Source organism: Phyllostomus discolor, chromosome 11, assembly GCF_004126475.2.
Source record: "Phyllostomus discolor isolate MPI-MPIP mPhyDis1 chromosome 11, mPhyDis1.pri.v3, whole genome shotgun sequence".
NCBI lineage: Eukaryota > Metazoa > Chordata > Mammalia > Chiroptera > Phyllostomidae > Phyllostomus > Phyllostomus discolor.
The window spans coordinates 70,966,177-70,982,205 of record NC_040913.2 but is presented as its reverse complement, the minus strand read 5'-3'; the positions used below and the strand labels follow the sequence as shown (position 1 = coordinate 70,982,205).

At 41.7% G+C, this 16,029-nt stretch overlaps 1 protein-coding gene across 2 annotated transcripts in view; it reads right to left on the bottom strand.

Moving 5' to 3' along the window:
- The window catches only part of ZMAT4 (zinc finger matrin-type 4), a 317,747-nt gene that overhangs the window by 11,982 nt on the left and 289,736 nt on the right, over positions 1–16,029 (bottom strand). The gene's annotated exons all lie outside the window — the stretch shown is intronic.

Sequence of the window (16,029 nt, the reverse complement as noted above, 5' to 3'; positions counted from 1 at the left end):
GCAAACTCAGAAAGAGCATTACATTGTGATCTGGGCCTGGTTTACCACTAACTGGCTACACTGCAGTGTCACTTCATTTCCCCAAGCCTCAGTTTCCTCATTTGTTCTATGAAGAAACAGACCAAGTTATTCTCTAGGCCCCTTCACCTCAGTCATGCTGGAACTCCGTGGCTGGGTGAAGGTCACCAGAGCAAAGATAGACTCAATCCTTTAAGTCATTCAATTCCAAGTTCACCTTTTTTCTGTCAGTCCCATCTGAATTATTACAAACTCCAAAATGACACATCCACTGATAGAGAAGAGTCTATACAAATTTTCTTTTGCTTTTCTTTTCTCCTCCAGGCTCCGAGTTCATTTGCTAACCAGCACCAACTACAAACGCAGCCAAACCTGCCAGCAGACGTCTGAATCCACTGCTGAAATCTACCAGTGCATTTTTCAAACAGAGCCAAACTCTGTGTTATAAATGTGGCAATCAGTCAAGGAGATATTAAAAGAGCCGGCATGTCCTCAAGGAGAATTTCTGGGGGGTGGCGGCCTAGTGCAGCACCCTTCAAAATATCCAGGTCTGAACCAGAACAAACCCAGGCGCACACTGCAAAGGCCAACGGTGTCTGTAATGTCTGTGGAAGAGAGACTCGATGATGTGGAGACAATTCGGTCACACCTAGGAATCCTCCTAGTGAAAACAGACAGTGATGGCCCACTTTAAATAACGACGCCCTCCACATTGTCCCAGTAGGACGTCTGTGATGCAGAGTGAAGTTCATTGCTGTGGAGCCTGGGATCCTGTGCCAGTCGACACAATCTGAGCCATGCAATTAACAACAGACGACTTTACCTCTCTGAGCCCCAGTTCCCTCGTCTCCAATTTGAGGATAAGCTATCTGCTGCATAGGACTTTTGTGAGAAATAAATGGATTGATGAAACCCTTTGCAAATGGTAAAATGAGTGGCAAAGCTATTAAAATGTAAATCATCACAATGATAACTGTATATAATAATGTGACTTCATTAATTCTTAAAGACTACATTATACATTTTAATTGACATATAATGTAGTGGGAATAATATATTGGCTGACTACATTATCATTGGTTTGTTTACATGATAAATCTCTACCACCACGGAGTTCTGAAGTGTCGAAGGACTTGACTCTAATGTACTTACGCTATTGGAAGTAAGATGTTTGTCAGGCTGGGGGTACTAAAAACCTCGGCCTAAGTAGTCGGGAACTGTGAAGGGCAATGAAGCCGGTGGTGGAGGGGAAGATGGGAGCAGGTGGAGGCCACAGGGAGGATTTGCATTTATGTATGGGAGGGGCTAATTGCAACTCACAACTTGGTCCTGACCAGCACTAACGAACTTGGTGATCCAGCTGAGGAGATTTTCAAGCTGTGTTTAAGGTGCCATTTTGGTTTTTCTTGACATTTAGAGTAAACTGCAAGAGTAATAAATTGTAGGAAGAACTGTTAAACAAAAAGAAACCAAGACTTGATGATTTAAAAAAGTCTCAGTCTCTCGGGACAGCAAAGGATGCTAAAGTTAAGACATGGCTTCCGAGTACTATCAGGAAAATGTGGTCTGGAGATACAGCTGAGACTGCATCACACCTGGCATAGACTTCGAAAAGGTAAAAGAATCCTACTGTTACTGGGCCCCACACAGGGGCCTTTGAAGAGAGTAAGGGTGTCCCTCAATGGAATAATAGTGCTCCCAGGAAATTTAAGGACATTGTTTCTCAGCCTTTTCCACTGGACCCAAAGCTAGAGTAAGAGATTTGTGGATGTGACTTTTTTCTAGCGCAGTGAATCCCAGTAAAGTTCACAAAAGTTCTAACATTTTTGAGAAAGTGGCGTCCGCAGAAACAGTGTCATTTTAGACGGAAAGGAGCAGAGATAGCACCAAATGCAAAGAGACCAGCGGACCCAGAAATTCTACTGGCAGGAAGCAGGCCTGGCAAAGTATCAGGTGTAATTGGGTTAGCTCTCATGAACAAGGAAGGATGACTCAGAGGGCAGGCCCAGATGAGCAGCTTTCAAAGCGACGTCCCTGCATCCTGGCATCCACGCCCTGGTGTGATGTCCTCTTCTTGACTGTAGGCTGAATCTGGTGACTTGTTTCTAACAAATACAATATGGGCAGTGTTATTTCAAGATTAAGGAAAAGGCTGTGGTGTCCATTTTGTTCCCACACTGTCTCTTGGCCTGTGGCTTGCTTGCTTGAGTTGCTATAGGCTGCCCATGCCCAGAAATGCCTCTAGCCAGTAGTTCTCTGATGTCAACAACTCACGAGGAACCAGATCCTGCCAACAATGATCTGAGTGAAATTGGAAGCAGATTCGCCCTTAGGGTAGCCTTGATTGAAACCTTAGGAGAAACCCAGAGGCAGAGATCACAGTTAAGTCCTGCCTGGATCCTCCACCCGTAGTAACTGCAAGATAATAAATGCTGGTGTTCTGAACCACTAAATCGAAGTATAATTTGTTAAGCAACAATAGAGAACTAGTGATTTATATTATGCATTAAATTATGTCTCACCCAACCCTAGTGTACCCCCAGAGTTTGTTGACGTTTATAGAATTTTGTTGAAATTCTAACTTCCAAAACCGCAGAATGTGACCTAATTTGGACTTACAGATGTAATTAGTTAAGATGAGGTCATACTGCAGTAGGCTGGGCCCCTAATCCAATATGACCAGCGTCCTTATAAAAAGGGAAATGTGGACACAGAGATAGGTATGTGAGGAGATACGTATCAGAAGCTAGGAACGAGGCCTGGGACGGATCCTCCCCTAGCACCTTCACAGGGTGCATGGGCCTGCCCTGACCTTGATTTCAGACTTCCAGTCTTCACAACAATTCCTGTTGTTGAAGCCACTCAGTGTGCAGAACTTTGTTACGGCAGCCCTAGGAAACTAATAGTCATTAAATGGGAGGGGGGAGGGAGATGCTATTATTGAGTATCAAGCAGAAGAAAAACAACCAAAGAATGACTTTCTCTGTTCCCAGTAGTACCCTGAAATGCTGAAAACCCCTCACAAAAGCCTAGCAGGGGAAAAAAAAAATCTATGTGTCCCTATTCAATTCCATCACCACAGGGCTCTTCCAATCACAGAAATTGCCAGCCAAGGCAATGAGTCATCCAGGTGGGCATCCCCTTGCAGCACAACGTCCTTCCCACACCTCAGAAAGGTAAGTGGGGTACAGTAGCTGGAGAAAAACAGAGCAGAGCAAACCTGAGGTACGGTAAAAGAAAGGTCAGTGGAAGGAGAATGTATGTACCTCTCACCTCCTAAATAGATGTGTTCCTTAAAAAAATGACTCCCTTTTTTGTAAATTAATTTACAGAACTAGCTGACCCATTTAAAGAACCACAGGGTGAATCATTTTAGCAGGAAAAATCATCTTCCAATGTGTCTCTTACATAAGGTTACACTCTATGGAGAAACGCGCCCCAGCTCAGCTCTCAGTGTGACTGAGTGGTCTCCTAGGTGTCAAGATCGATCAATTCTCAAACTCTGTACATATTCATTCTTAATTAATAGACAGAAAGACATTGATTATAGGAAATCCAGGGCTGAAAAACAGACACTCTGATTAAAATTCATGCTGACTGCTCCCACCCAGTGCTGGCAAGTCCTGCTGGAAAAGAAAAAAAATTTTTGTTGACTTTTTTAATATTTGAGAAGAAAGATTAAGAAATGAATTACATTCCAATGGTCCTCAGAGGGAAGTACTGATTCCTGAGGCAGCACAATTATCTGCTTCCAACCTATGACCTTGACTCCCTGAGGACTGACAGAGAGGGAGGGGAGAAGGGAGCCAGGGACCTGCAAGGCTCCCAGTGAGCTGCAAGGGATAGGAAGTGCTCCGCTCTGAACCGAGTGCTACAGAAACGCAGGTTGGACACGAAGTCGCACTGAAGCATGTCTCAGTACTGCTCCTGCCAGATTCTCAGAGCAGACTCAGATATACCCTGCCTCCAGGGGCTGGTCTGAGTCGAGTCTACGTTTTGAAATAATTTCATACACATACCAAACTAACATGGAAATGCAATCATGATAAGGAGTGCCATTTCTCAAGGTGCATCATTTGCAATATTTTGATGAACTCCCATTTGTGAACAGCCAAGCAACATATATTAATAAACAGCAATTACAGTTAGACATCTGTGTCTGCCATCTAAACGGGATCAGTGGCTGGCTCCTGTGTGTTACTGGTTTTCCCACAGTTTGTGGGCTTGATCCAGCCTGGGTGTCAGGAAAATGGTTTCTAGTGATCTCAAGAACCTGGCAGTTAACTTTTGTGGTATACAACCCCCCCCCCCCCAGTTTTGTTGTTGATCTCATTTGTTTTCTTCCTTGGCTTTTCACACAAGTCCCTCACAGTTGGTTGCTCTGACCAAAATTCAGAGTTTAGGAAGCGGAAACTCCCTGTATGGAAGCTGCCACTGATTACATGAAAGTATTTAACTGGCTGTTTGGAAAGGAAAGAAAGCATACGTGAAAAGGACATGCATGGATCTTCAGGCCAGACAGATCTGGATTTGAACTAAAGCCTTGTCATTTACTAATTATGTGACTTGGGAAATTATTTCAGCTTCCTCAAGCCAGGCACTTCATCTATGACTGGGATGTTAACATTCGCCCCTTTAGAGCCAAGCACTACTATAATGTGCCGAAGACACAGCAAAAAATCAAAGTGGCAACATCCATGCCTTATATTTTAATATAGAGAGATCAGCAATGAATAAAAATAAATAAGTTACATGGTATATTGGAATGTGAAGAAAATAATCAGGGCAGAGAATATAGAGAATGTGGAAATAGGAAGTGCAATTTTTAAGAGTGGTCAGAGAACTTGCCATTTGCATGTATAAAAAATGGCCAGTTAACATGTAGTTGCAGGCAGGGGGATCAGTAAGTACAAAAGCTCTGAGGCAAGACCCTTCTTGAGGTCTCCAAGGAGTAGCAGAGTCAGCGTGGCTGGGGCTGAGGGAAGGAGTGTAAGGTGCAGTAGGAGGGCCAAGAGGTGACTGGAGTGGAAAGGTTTAGGTGTGGATGGGGCCCTGCAGCTAATTGTACAGACAGGCTATTATGGTGGACAAGATGGAAAATGATTAGCATGTTTTGAATCGAGGAGTGACCTGGTCATTAAGGGTTTAGCGAATTAAAAAAAGATGAAGATAAAGATGAAGAAGAGGGGAGATGGAGGAGAGGATAGAAGGCAAGGAAGAGAAGGAAGAGGCAGTAGAAATAATATAAAGTACTTAGCACATCTGTTGGGACAGGTAGGTGCTTTAAAAATGCTTCTTTGAAGCCCTCTTCACACTCCACAGAGAACCTTTCTTTCTCTCCTGTTTACCCGAAGACTGTGTGATTTATTCACACAATTTTGGTTAGAAATTTTCATGTTGCCCGAATTAATGTTATGAAACTTAAATAATAAAGATGAAGTTTGGGGTCAAAGCACAATGTTTTGCTGAGATTCTGAGGATTTCTGCAGCTGACTTCTGCCTTGCTGGGTTAAGGAAGTCAGACAATGTGTCACCATTCATCCATCATGAGTTGTCCAGAGATCAGGGCTCTTGATCAACATCCGCAGGGTCGCTCCACTGTCTTCATGGAGAGAGGCAGGATGTGTTCTTCCAAAAAGAACAGAGGAAGACAAAGACGGGGATGGGACTGATAGTTCAATATGGCTGGTGCAGTTTGCAAAAACTGATTTTTCCCCAACCAGTGTCTCTTCACGCAGTCCCCAGTTTAGGGCATATCTCCACGGTTTAGTGTGCAAGCCAGAAATCTGGGAATCAAAGATTCCTCACACACAATTGGTGATCAAGTGACATTAATTCTACTTGCAGATGTATTTCTGAGTTTCTGCATTTCCAGGGTTCCTGCAATAGTTCAGAAGAGAAGCTGTTCCAACTTTTCTCCCTGTTTTTTTTTTTTATCACATTCTAATCCATCCACTGATTTATTTGGAGGAAAAAAAATGCCAGATTAGTTCTCTTCTCTCCTTCAACTCCCCAATGTCTTCTTATTGCCTAAATCCCTTAGATTTATTACACTTTAGACTGTGCAATGTGGCTGGCTACTGTACATCTCTGGAATCATTTCTCAATATCTGCCCCTTTCACTTCCTCCTTACCCCAACCAAAATGCACCTTCTACTCCAGCCATACTGAGCTGGTAGTTCCCCTAAAAGGCACCAAACTGCCTTAGGCAAAGCCTGTGTTTTATCTGTCCTCAGCCTGGGGGGTGCCGGCCTCATTGTAATGACCTTAGCCTTGAGAATGTGCCTCACAGACCTGCACCTGCAGGAAGCCTAGCTGACCAAGGGTCCCACCTGCTGACCTCTGACTCCTCCTCCAGGGCTCCTGCCAGATCATGACTTCGGGTAGCCATGATGTAAGGGCACATATTTTCTAGAAGGTGGGGGGAGTTCTTCAGAGGCAGACAATGGCTTTATCTCCCAATGGCCCTGCTGTCCTTGGACTACACAGGAGTCAAGAGACTTCCACCCAATTTTCCTTCTTGCTCTCCTTCACTCAGGCCAAGAGTGTAGTCTGACAGCTTTCCCAGTTTCTCCTGGATCGCTCTACATTTTTCACTCCCAATTTGCCCTAATATTGTTCGCACACACTGGGTGCTCTCTTAGCACCTGCATCTCAGAGGACCTGGTCCCAGACTAACACAATGACCATCTGGTGAAAGGCTACTCTTTATCTGACATGTCGCTTCTCTATGAAGTACCTCAAGACCGCCAGGTAAAACAATACACCATATGTAATAAGAGTATATTATATAACTAATAATAGCATTGTTGATTTTAGAGATGTTAATATCCACATGTCTCCACTGTATTCTATATAAAATGTCATCATACCTTCTATTATATGGCATTTGTTTATTACAGGGATAGTGTCTTATATAACATCTCTGTACCCATAGAGCTGAGCACAGTGGTTGGCCCACAACCCCAAATAGTTCATCAGTGACTAGAAAAGTGCTTAGTTCACAGGAGATGCTCAGTAAATATATGTCGAGAGTGAATGAATGATGTTTACCGACTAAGCAGATGAATGGGTGAATGGGTAGCACATGTGCATGGAGGGCAGCAGCAGAAATCAAAGGTCATAGAGAAACACCAGGGAGAAGGAGAAAATGGTCTCTTTCCTTGAAGAAATAATGGAGAATGAGCAAATTCTAACAGATAAGAATTGTTAAAAAAAAAAAAAAGACTAAATTTTCCTATACACATTTCAATTAAAAGTCTAACTGTAAATCAAGTATTTGAAAGTTTTTTAATTTTGGTATGTTGGACCATTTCGGTAGTTACATAGTTATGAGATGTTATGCAGCAGAAGATGCATTGGTTATGATCTAAATGTTCAGGAAAGGTGAGCTTGTTGTGGAGGACACACACCCTTATGCCTGGATGGGAAAGATGTTCATGAGCAGGAGAGACTCTAAAAAAAGTCAACAGTCACATTTTAAATGTTTTTGCGGTAAAACTGTGTTGCCAAGAGCAAGGTGCTTTTCACGGACTGAGTTACACCTATAATTTACCATGCCAGTCTTTTTTTTAGGGAGATGCTATATTTAAAAAAAAAAACGTTATTTAATCCATGATGAATCTTCATTCACAATTTCTCATTTTAAGAAATGAAAGTTGTGACATAATGAAGTTTAAAAATTTGGATCCTAATCCCAGTATTTCCGTTTGCTAACTACGTGACTTTGAACAAGGAACAAGCTGCCAGAACAGTGATCTCCTATGAAAAAAGAGTACTAATCAAACTTCCCATACAGTGTCTATGAGGACTGAATGAGATAATGGATGTGCATGCCATGAGAACAGCGGCTGACACACAATTGCTGCTCAATAAACACTGGCTGCAGCGACAGCCAAGGCTGTAGTAGCATCTAATGCATTTTAAATGTCTGAGATGAATTTACAACTTGGTATGCCTCCAAAATTAAAATCTACTTGAAAAGGTTTCTTATAATAGCCCTTTCTTGCTCCTGCTGAACCCACTCATTCTTTCGGGCTGCATTTCCTACTCCATATTTGATAATGGCTTTCCTTTTGTAAGCTCTGAGAAATTTCCCCACTGGAGCTTCTGCTCTGTAAGCCACCTTGCCACCCATCAAGCTGCTGCTACCATTGCAGAGAGTTTAGTCCACCTTTAGGCCTCGCAGACTAGCCCTCCATAGACACGTGCTGTTGCCAAGCTGTTAGAGTGCCCAGTTCTCTGTTGTGTTGCCACTTTGCTTTCTTCCTGATCCATGATCCTATTCTTCAAGCCCTTACATCCTCTCCCTCTACAGCTTACAAAAAAAGGATCCCATAAACGATTTACATTCAGAATCTTTCAATAGATTGAACTATATTTATGGAACTCCTACTTTTGCCAGGCACTGTGTTTGGTCTTGCCAAAAACATCATGGTTTTTAAAAGACAGTGTGTTAGGACAGATAAATGAATGCAAATAAAACTCCACTGGGACCAGTGGAGCAAGCAGGTTGACCTGGCTCTATGGAAAGAAGATGGGTCTTCTCCATGCTAGGTATATCACCAGTGTAGGCAGCCACATGTTCTGCTGATGTTCAAGGGGAGCCCAGAGGACCACTCCTTGACTTTGACTGCAGAGAAATGTGGTGGCTTTAAAACATCCACATATTCTTTCACAACTTTCCCTTTAAGAAAAGGAGCCCAGACTCTACCCTAATCCCTTTTGGTGTGGCTGCACTTGACTTCCTTGGAACAACTAGAAAAAAATGGAATTAGTAGTGTGTGCGTTTGGAGGCTTGGTCACACAGGGGCTACGTCTTCTTCCTTGTTCTTTCTCTTGGATCTATCACTCCAGGAGAAGTTAGCTGCCATCTCTCGAGGAGAGAGCCAGGTGGTGAGGAACAGAGGCCCCCTGCCAATAACCGTGAAAGGGTGCCATCTTGAAAGCACGCCCTTCAGCCCCAATCAGACTTTTGGATGACTATGTCTTGGCATCATTCCTGATTCACAGAAACTGTGAGACAGCAAATATTTGTGGCTTTAGGCTATTTACTTTTGAGATAATTTGTTACACAGCAATGGATAGTTGATAGAGAGGAAATGGACATTGTCACGTTTTGGAGTTACTTAGAAGTAGTAAGTGATATATTGTGTTTAAAGGTAGCTGCTGAGTTTGCCATCAACTTTGGCCATCAACTTTGGAACCTGAAAATGCCAGGAAAAAAATCCAAAGCTGTGATTGACTCTCGTCCCAGAATAAGATGCATGCCTTGGCTACAGCTGGCTTCGACAACCAAAATAATGTCACCTTACATTCATATAATATTTTATGCCTCATATCACCTGATTCTGGAAAATTATTATTCTACATTTTATAAATGACATGATATAAAGTGCATTGCTTAAGGTTTCATAGATAATGATCTGGATGGTATGAACTTGGGACCCTAAATTTCTATTTAACATAATTTGTTTATATTATACCCTCCACATGATTCTATTCCTAAGCCAATGACTATGTTAGTTAATAGGGGAAATAAAAAAATATTTACTGACTATTTATTCTGTGCCAAGAAATGCATAAGGTATTTTACATACTTTATTTCATTTAATAATCATATCCACTGACATAATTTTTGTTAATATCAGTTTTCAGTTCAGGACTCTTGAGAGTGAGGAGAAATAGCAAGAAACTATAAAAATAATAAGGAAATATCAAAGTTACTATCATTCAGTCTTAGTGTTCTTTTCCCTGAAATTCCTGCAGCTATAATTTAACATGATGTAAGATGGGATCATTCCTAAGTCTTGCCTGAACTACTTTAATAATTTTCTGCTTCTAGATTTTTCCAGTCTGCTGCCAGAGTGATATTTCTAAAATCACTTCAATGTGACTCCATTACCTATAGGATTAGTTCTCTCTTACCTATAGAATAAGCCCCTCCCCTACCCCACCCTGAGGACTGCTTACTCTAGCTAACTCCCGCTGATTGGTTCCTCTCTCTCTACACTCCAGGCTCTTTTCTAAACACATAAATCAGCTGTTACTAATGGTGGTGTCACTTGCTAGACCAACCTCCTTACTTTTCCTGTACATCTACTCATCAACAACTCAAGTACCACCTCTTCCAGGAAGTCTTCTCCCAGGCTAAGTTGGCTTCCCCTCTTTGTGCTCCCATAGCATGCCCTGCTTCCCCTGAAATGTCATTTCCCATCTTATATTAAAAGTATCTGTCTCTCACTGTCTGTAATACTAGAAAGCAGTGCATACCTTCAAAAGCAGTGTTTTGGCCTCTTGAGGCACTGGAGATACAGCAGTGAACAAGGCCCAGAAAATCCCTGCCTCTCTGGAACTTTTACTCTATTTCCGAAATCACAGAAGAATGGGTGAATGGATAGATGAATGGATGGATGAATGGATAGATAGCAATTTCAGAGGAAAATAAGTAAGGTAGAGAATTAAAATAAAATGATGTGATAAAAAATGCCTAGCAGACATTTAAGCTGAGTATTGATTGACAAAGAGGAGTTAGTCATGTTGGTGACTGATGGAAAGACACATCAGAAAGCGATTCCAGGTACTGTAGGAGACACAAGTTAAGGCAGCAAAATGTTTGGTTGCTTGTAAAGCAGAGCAAAGGGCAGTCAGTATTCCTGGAGCACAGTGGGCAGGAAGAGATTGGTCTGAGCTGACGCAGAGAGCTAGGTGAAGGTCAGATCTCGTGGGCTCTGCGAGCAGCACAAGAAGTTTGGATTCTCTTCTGAGTACAATGGGAAACTTTCAGAGGATTTCCAGTGAAGAAGACTAAAACATGTGATATATTTTTAAAAGCTTATTCTGGCTGCTGTGTGAGAGATGGCATATAAAAAAGCAAATGTGCCCACAGGGAGCAAGTTAGGAGGCTGCTGCAGGGAGTTCAGAAAAGATAGAAACTGAGGAGATGGAGAGACGAGGACAGATTTGAGATAGGCAGAGGCAGCCACAGGGCTTGCTGATAGATTCCACGTGGAGAGAAAGGGAAGGGAAGAAATGGAATCAGGTTTTAACCTCTAGCCTTTTGCCTTGAGTGACTGGATAAATGATAGTGTTGTTTAAAGATATGGGAGATGGGAGGGGATAAGGAGGTAGAAGGTCTTGGAGGGAAGTCAAGTGTTCTCCTTTTAATTATGCTAAATTAAAGATGCCTATTGGACGTGTCAGTAGGAAGTCTGAAGTTCCAAGAGAAAGATCAGGGTTGATCTGATTATGTATATTCATAGGTATGGGTATGTATAAATGGATAGATAGATAGGTATATAGATAATACATATGGAGATGATTGATAAATAGATAGATAATACACAGATGATAGATAATAAACAGAGTCTGTGTGTGTGTGTGCGTGCGCATGCGTGTATTCGGATAAGATATCTTCTGGAAAGTGTGCTGACAGAAAAGAAGACAGCACCAAGGAATGATCTTTATAAGCCCCCTCGTGACCAAGCTTTCATGGCAATCTCTCCCAGGCAGAAACTGGACAGGGGCTGTTGGACCTGGGCAAGGGCTTGATGTCACGTGTACGCTTTATACATTTTCCCCGAGGTTGGTCTCACAGTCCAACTAACTCTCGTCCTGGTGCCAGTTCCAGTAGATGGCTTCCTGCCACTGCCAACACTGGTGCCACCTAGTGAGTTCCCACCTCCTCCCATTCACAAAGCAGCAAAGCGATTTTCTCTGGAATGCTCTTCCGTAATTCTGTCACACTTTAAATATATACATTGAAAGTAAAATAGACAATTTTGCCAAGGGAAATTGGACATTTTATTATAGCTTGTTGTCCTGAACAAATTATATAAATAACAATACTTCCGATCACAGATGGTCCGTTTTCCAAGATGCTCTGTAATAACTCACCAAGCCATCTCACCAGCAGAATTTTGCCTTTTTTCTTATGCTCATCAATGAGAAAAAAGGTTTAATCTTTCACCTCAAAGTAATCTCAGTATGCAGATAAGGTCATGTATTTTCCAGGTCCTATTTTAGTTCCCTAATATTCTAGATATAATACTCATTCATAGTAGATGTTAACTATCCTATACATGTGAGTCTAGAATATTTTTATTAAAGGCATATGGTTCAACTAAAAAAAGAATGGTCTTTCATTTATATTTTTACTTGTTCCTCAAGCAAAGAGATTCAGAATGTCATTCATTAATAAAACAAGTTCATCTTCCTGAGAAAACTGCAAACCTCAGAAGTCACTCTATCTTTGATTTCTTTAATTTTTTTCCAAAGAGGGACAAAAAATAACTTAGCACTTAATGCCGAGTCTTTCATTCAGTGTTTAAACATTCTGTCTTATATTGTTATTCAGCAGCTTCACTAGTGTACTGTAGTGGTTTCAGGGCTGCTGGCACGGCGAGGCCGAGCCATCCTTCCTGGGATTCTCTTCCCTGTCTGTTTCTGGGTTTGTCTTTTTCCACCGGGAAGATCTGCACTTCTGTGCCCTCCACACCAGATTCCCCCTCAGAATGCTCACTTCACAGAGGTTGAAGGTGGTTTTCTGTCATCCTCACAGGTTCTAGCCCACATTCATGAATTGGAGCTTGTTCTTGCTCTTCCCTGCTTTATATCCACTTCCCTTTCCTACATCCTGCCCTGCACACTTCAGCTCCAGCATTGGATGCAAAGCCAACAGCAGTAGGGAGTGCTTACCCAGCGCCCACAGCTACCTAAGGTCAAACCCGGTGCTTCTCTTTCTGAGTCCCCTTCTCTCCTCCAAAGGATGCATCTCCTCTTCAAGCCTTAACCTCACTTACCTAGCAGAAACAATAATTTCCATTTTCAGCCATGGCTTGTATCTGCATTCCAGGCCTGTTTTCCAACTACCTGCTTCAAAAGCAATATGTCTAAAGTCAACTTACTAAAGTCTATACCAATCTCAATATTCCTTCCACCTCCCAGGCTGGAGAAAGGCAGGCACCTTTCACTCCCTTGTTGTCCTATCAGCAATGACTATCAAATGGTTCCTCCAACTTCTGGAGAAAAACAGGGCCAGAGGGGAAATACAGCAGGTGGCAATTTTGTTTAGATCGGTTTCCCTCAAATTCAGCATACTATTTATTTTATACAAGAGGGTTCTGCTGTTTAATTTTGAGCTCTTTTGCAAAACCTTTTCCTCTATGCAAGCCATACGCCACCCTCCGCCCTTCTCATTGCTACCATCGCTAGACTGCGGGGCACTCTGTCTCCTTCAGGGAGAACACTGGTAGGAAACTCCCTCCCTTTGTTCTTTACCCAGCCATTGTGGTCATGGTGGTCTTGAAACTTCAGCAAGGCTCTCCTGGCCCAAATTAACCACCAACCCCTCACTGACAAACCCTCTGGTTGTTTTGGTCATCTTCCTACTTAATTCTTTCTGGTAGTCAGTTACCCTGTTCTGCACCTTCCTTCTTGAAATGTTTTTTTTTTCTTTGCTCCTGAAACACTTATCTATCTTGTTCTCCTCCTGCTTAGAAAAGGAATATAAAATGTGCCATTACAAAAAAACACTCTGACTTCTTTTCCTTTGTCACTCTGTGTGTGTGCATGTGTGTGTGTTTGTTCTTGCTCTTCTCCAGATGCTCTCCTTGAATGATCTCATGTATTCTCACCTCATTCACTTCAGTAGTCTCCTGCGAGCTGATGACTCCTGAGTCTGCACCTCCAGCCATCATCTACATTGTGAACTCCAGATCCACAGACCTAAATGATCACTGGACCACCTGAATGTTCTCAGGCACCTTAAATGGAGACTGCCCCAAATTGAATTCACCCTTGTTCCCCAGCCAGCTTCATCTCATCCAAGCACATTTCTCTCATTATTCATGTCTGCACTAATCTCTCCCATCTCTCAATTTTTTGCATGATGTTATATAAAATCATGTTGCATATGTTAGCATTTAAATGTTCTATTATGCTCATCTCTTAATTTAGTCTCCTAATTGAAACTTTAGGCTTCTTGAAGGTAGGGATCACATTATTGAGCAGTCCCATATCCTTGAAATATCTGGATTTTAGACAGACAGAGAATGGAATTGAACCATTCTTAAGAATTGGAGCTCTACAAAAGGAAGCACTGCCAAGAATCATAACTCAATCTGTGTCTAAATCCAATAGTAGCAGGCATAATTCATCTTTTTCTGTGAACACTACTAGTAAAGTAAATAATTTTAAAGTAAAAAATCTATAAGAAAAATGCAATGTGCTAAACTAAATTTTTAAAATATACTCAGGACTATGTCTTAAGAATTTCTTCATATGAATGGCTCTGCAAAACTTGATAATGTATCTCCTTCCACCTCCAATTCTCTGATCGGAACAATTGGACCTCCACCTCCAACTCTCTGAGGCCAGAGGAGAAAGACACAACTTCTTAGACTATAGTGGTTCTGTCTCTAAAGATGGCTGTCCTTTGACTCTGAAAACCAGTTGGAACCTGGGGTAGTGGGGGAAGGTGGGAAGCAGAAGCCAGAGGCAGGGCTTCCAGGTCCTACTTTTGTTCCCCATAGTCAGGCTCCCCACAGCGGCTGCCATTGACCTTCTACCAAGTGGCCAGTGGTAGAAGGAGTCCTCTCCGAGTTCTCATCATGACTCTCAGAGGTCATATATCAGCTGTCTAATAAACTTTCTCCAGCTAAAAGTCACAATGAAGCTACTTACTCCCTGTCAGTCCTTCAAAAAGATAAAGTTGTTATAAAATATTTGAAATCATTATTTTATCAGCACTAACCTAAAGAAGGGAAATAAATCATAGTGGACAAAATGAAGGCATGGGGGTCTAGAAATATTTTTTGTATAAGAAAATATTTAACTCATCAAGTTTTATATGTTTTCCCTTGTACTAGTATAAGTCCAGAGTACATGGAAATAGGTGTAACTTCTTCAAGCTTGTCTGGCCCTGGACCTAAAGAGGCCAAGCTCAGCCTTGCTAGTCCCAGCCTTCTTTTTCTGCCTTCTCCACCCCATTTAAAGACATCCTTTACATTTCTATCTCAGGCCTGCCATCTAAACCTCTCACAGGTAAGATTCTGATATTTTTCACTTATGCATCCCATTGTGCAATTATGTCTGTGACTTCTATGGGAAAGTAGACAAAGTAGATTTTTTGTCTGGAAAAGACAATTTTGACAATTAGCTAGCAGGCATGTATGGGAAGAAGTGTATTGCTGTGAGGGGAGAAATTGATTCCCTGAAATCACATCATAAGGCAGGCCAGTTGTTACAGCCTGTCACATCCTCCCGAGGAAATGAAGAAATTACAGCCAGCAGAGAACATTTTGAAATGATATTCACGATTTTCATTGATTTTAGTCATTCTAATTCTGTGTTGGCCTCAATTCTAATTAAACAGTGGGGAAAGGAAAGACTATTAATTGTTGAGCATCCATTGTGGGCACAGGATGAAATTTTATTCAAAAAAATACTGAAACAATCCTACTTCAAGGTTAAAAGAGAAATTACCTGCATAGGTAGTAAAAAAAAAAACTGCTTTAGAGCACTAAAGTCATTCTTATTATGAATATCTGAGTCACACAGAGCAAATAATCTGCTGTCGATTCCTAGAACCATACACTAGAGAAAGTGTTACAAGCATGAAGAGACAATAATTAGAGTAATTTTCAACAGAGGTTGGACAGATGAATGTCTCTAATCATAATTCTTTGATCACCAATGTCATTTATTCTTAATATAATTGTTATTCCTGTTTTCTCTCCTCACTTAATAATGATAAAATATCCTATCAGGTGTTACCAAATTTAAATAAGCATATATAAGTAAAAGGGCTGTACAAAGAGAACCCAGAACAAGTAAACTTTTAAGTGGAGAAATTAGTTTCTTTGGGTAAAGGCTTAGCAGGTGAAGCCCTTACGACCTCCCATACGACAAGACTTCCTGTTCGTAGGCAGGTGCCTCATCCTGTTCACACCTGACTTCCTCCTGGATCCGAGCTTGTTTTCTTTCTTTCTTAAGTCAGGTTCCAGGCTACTT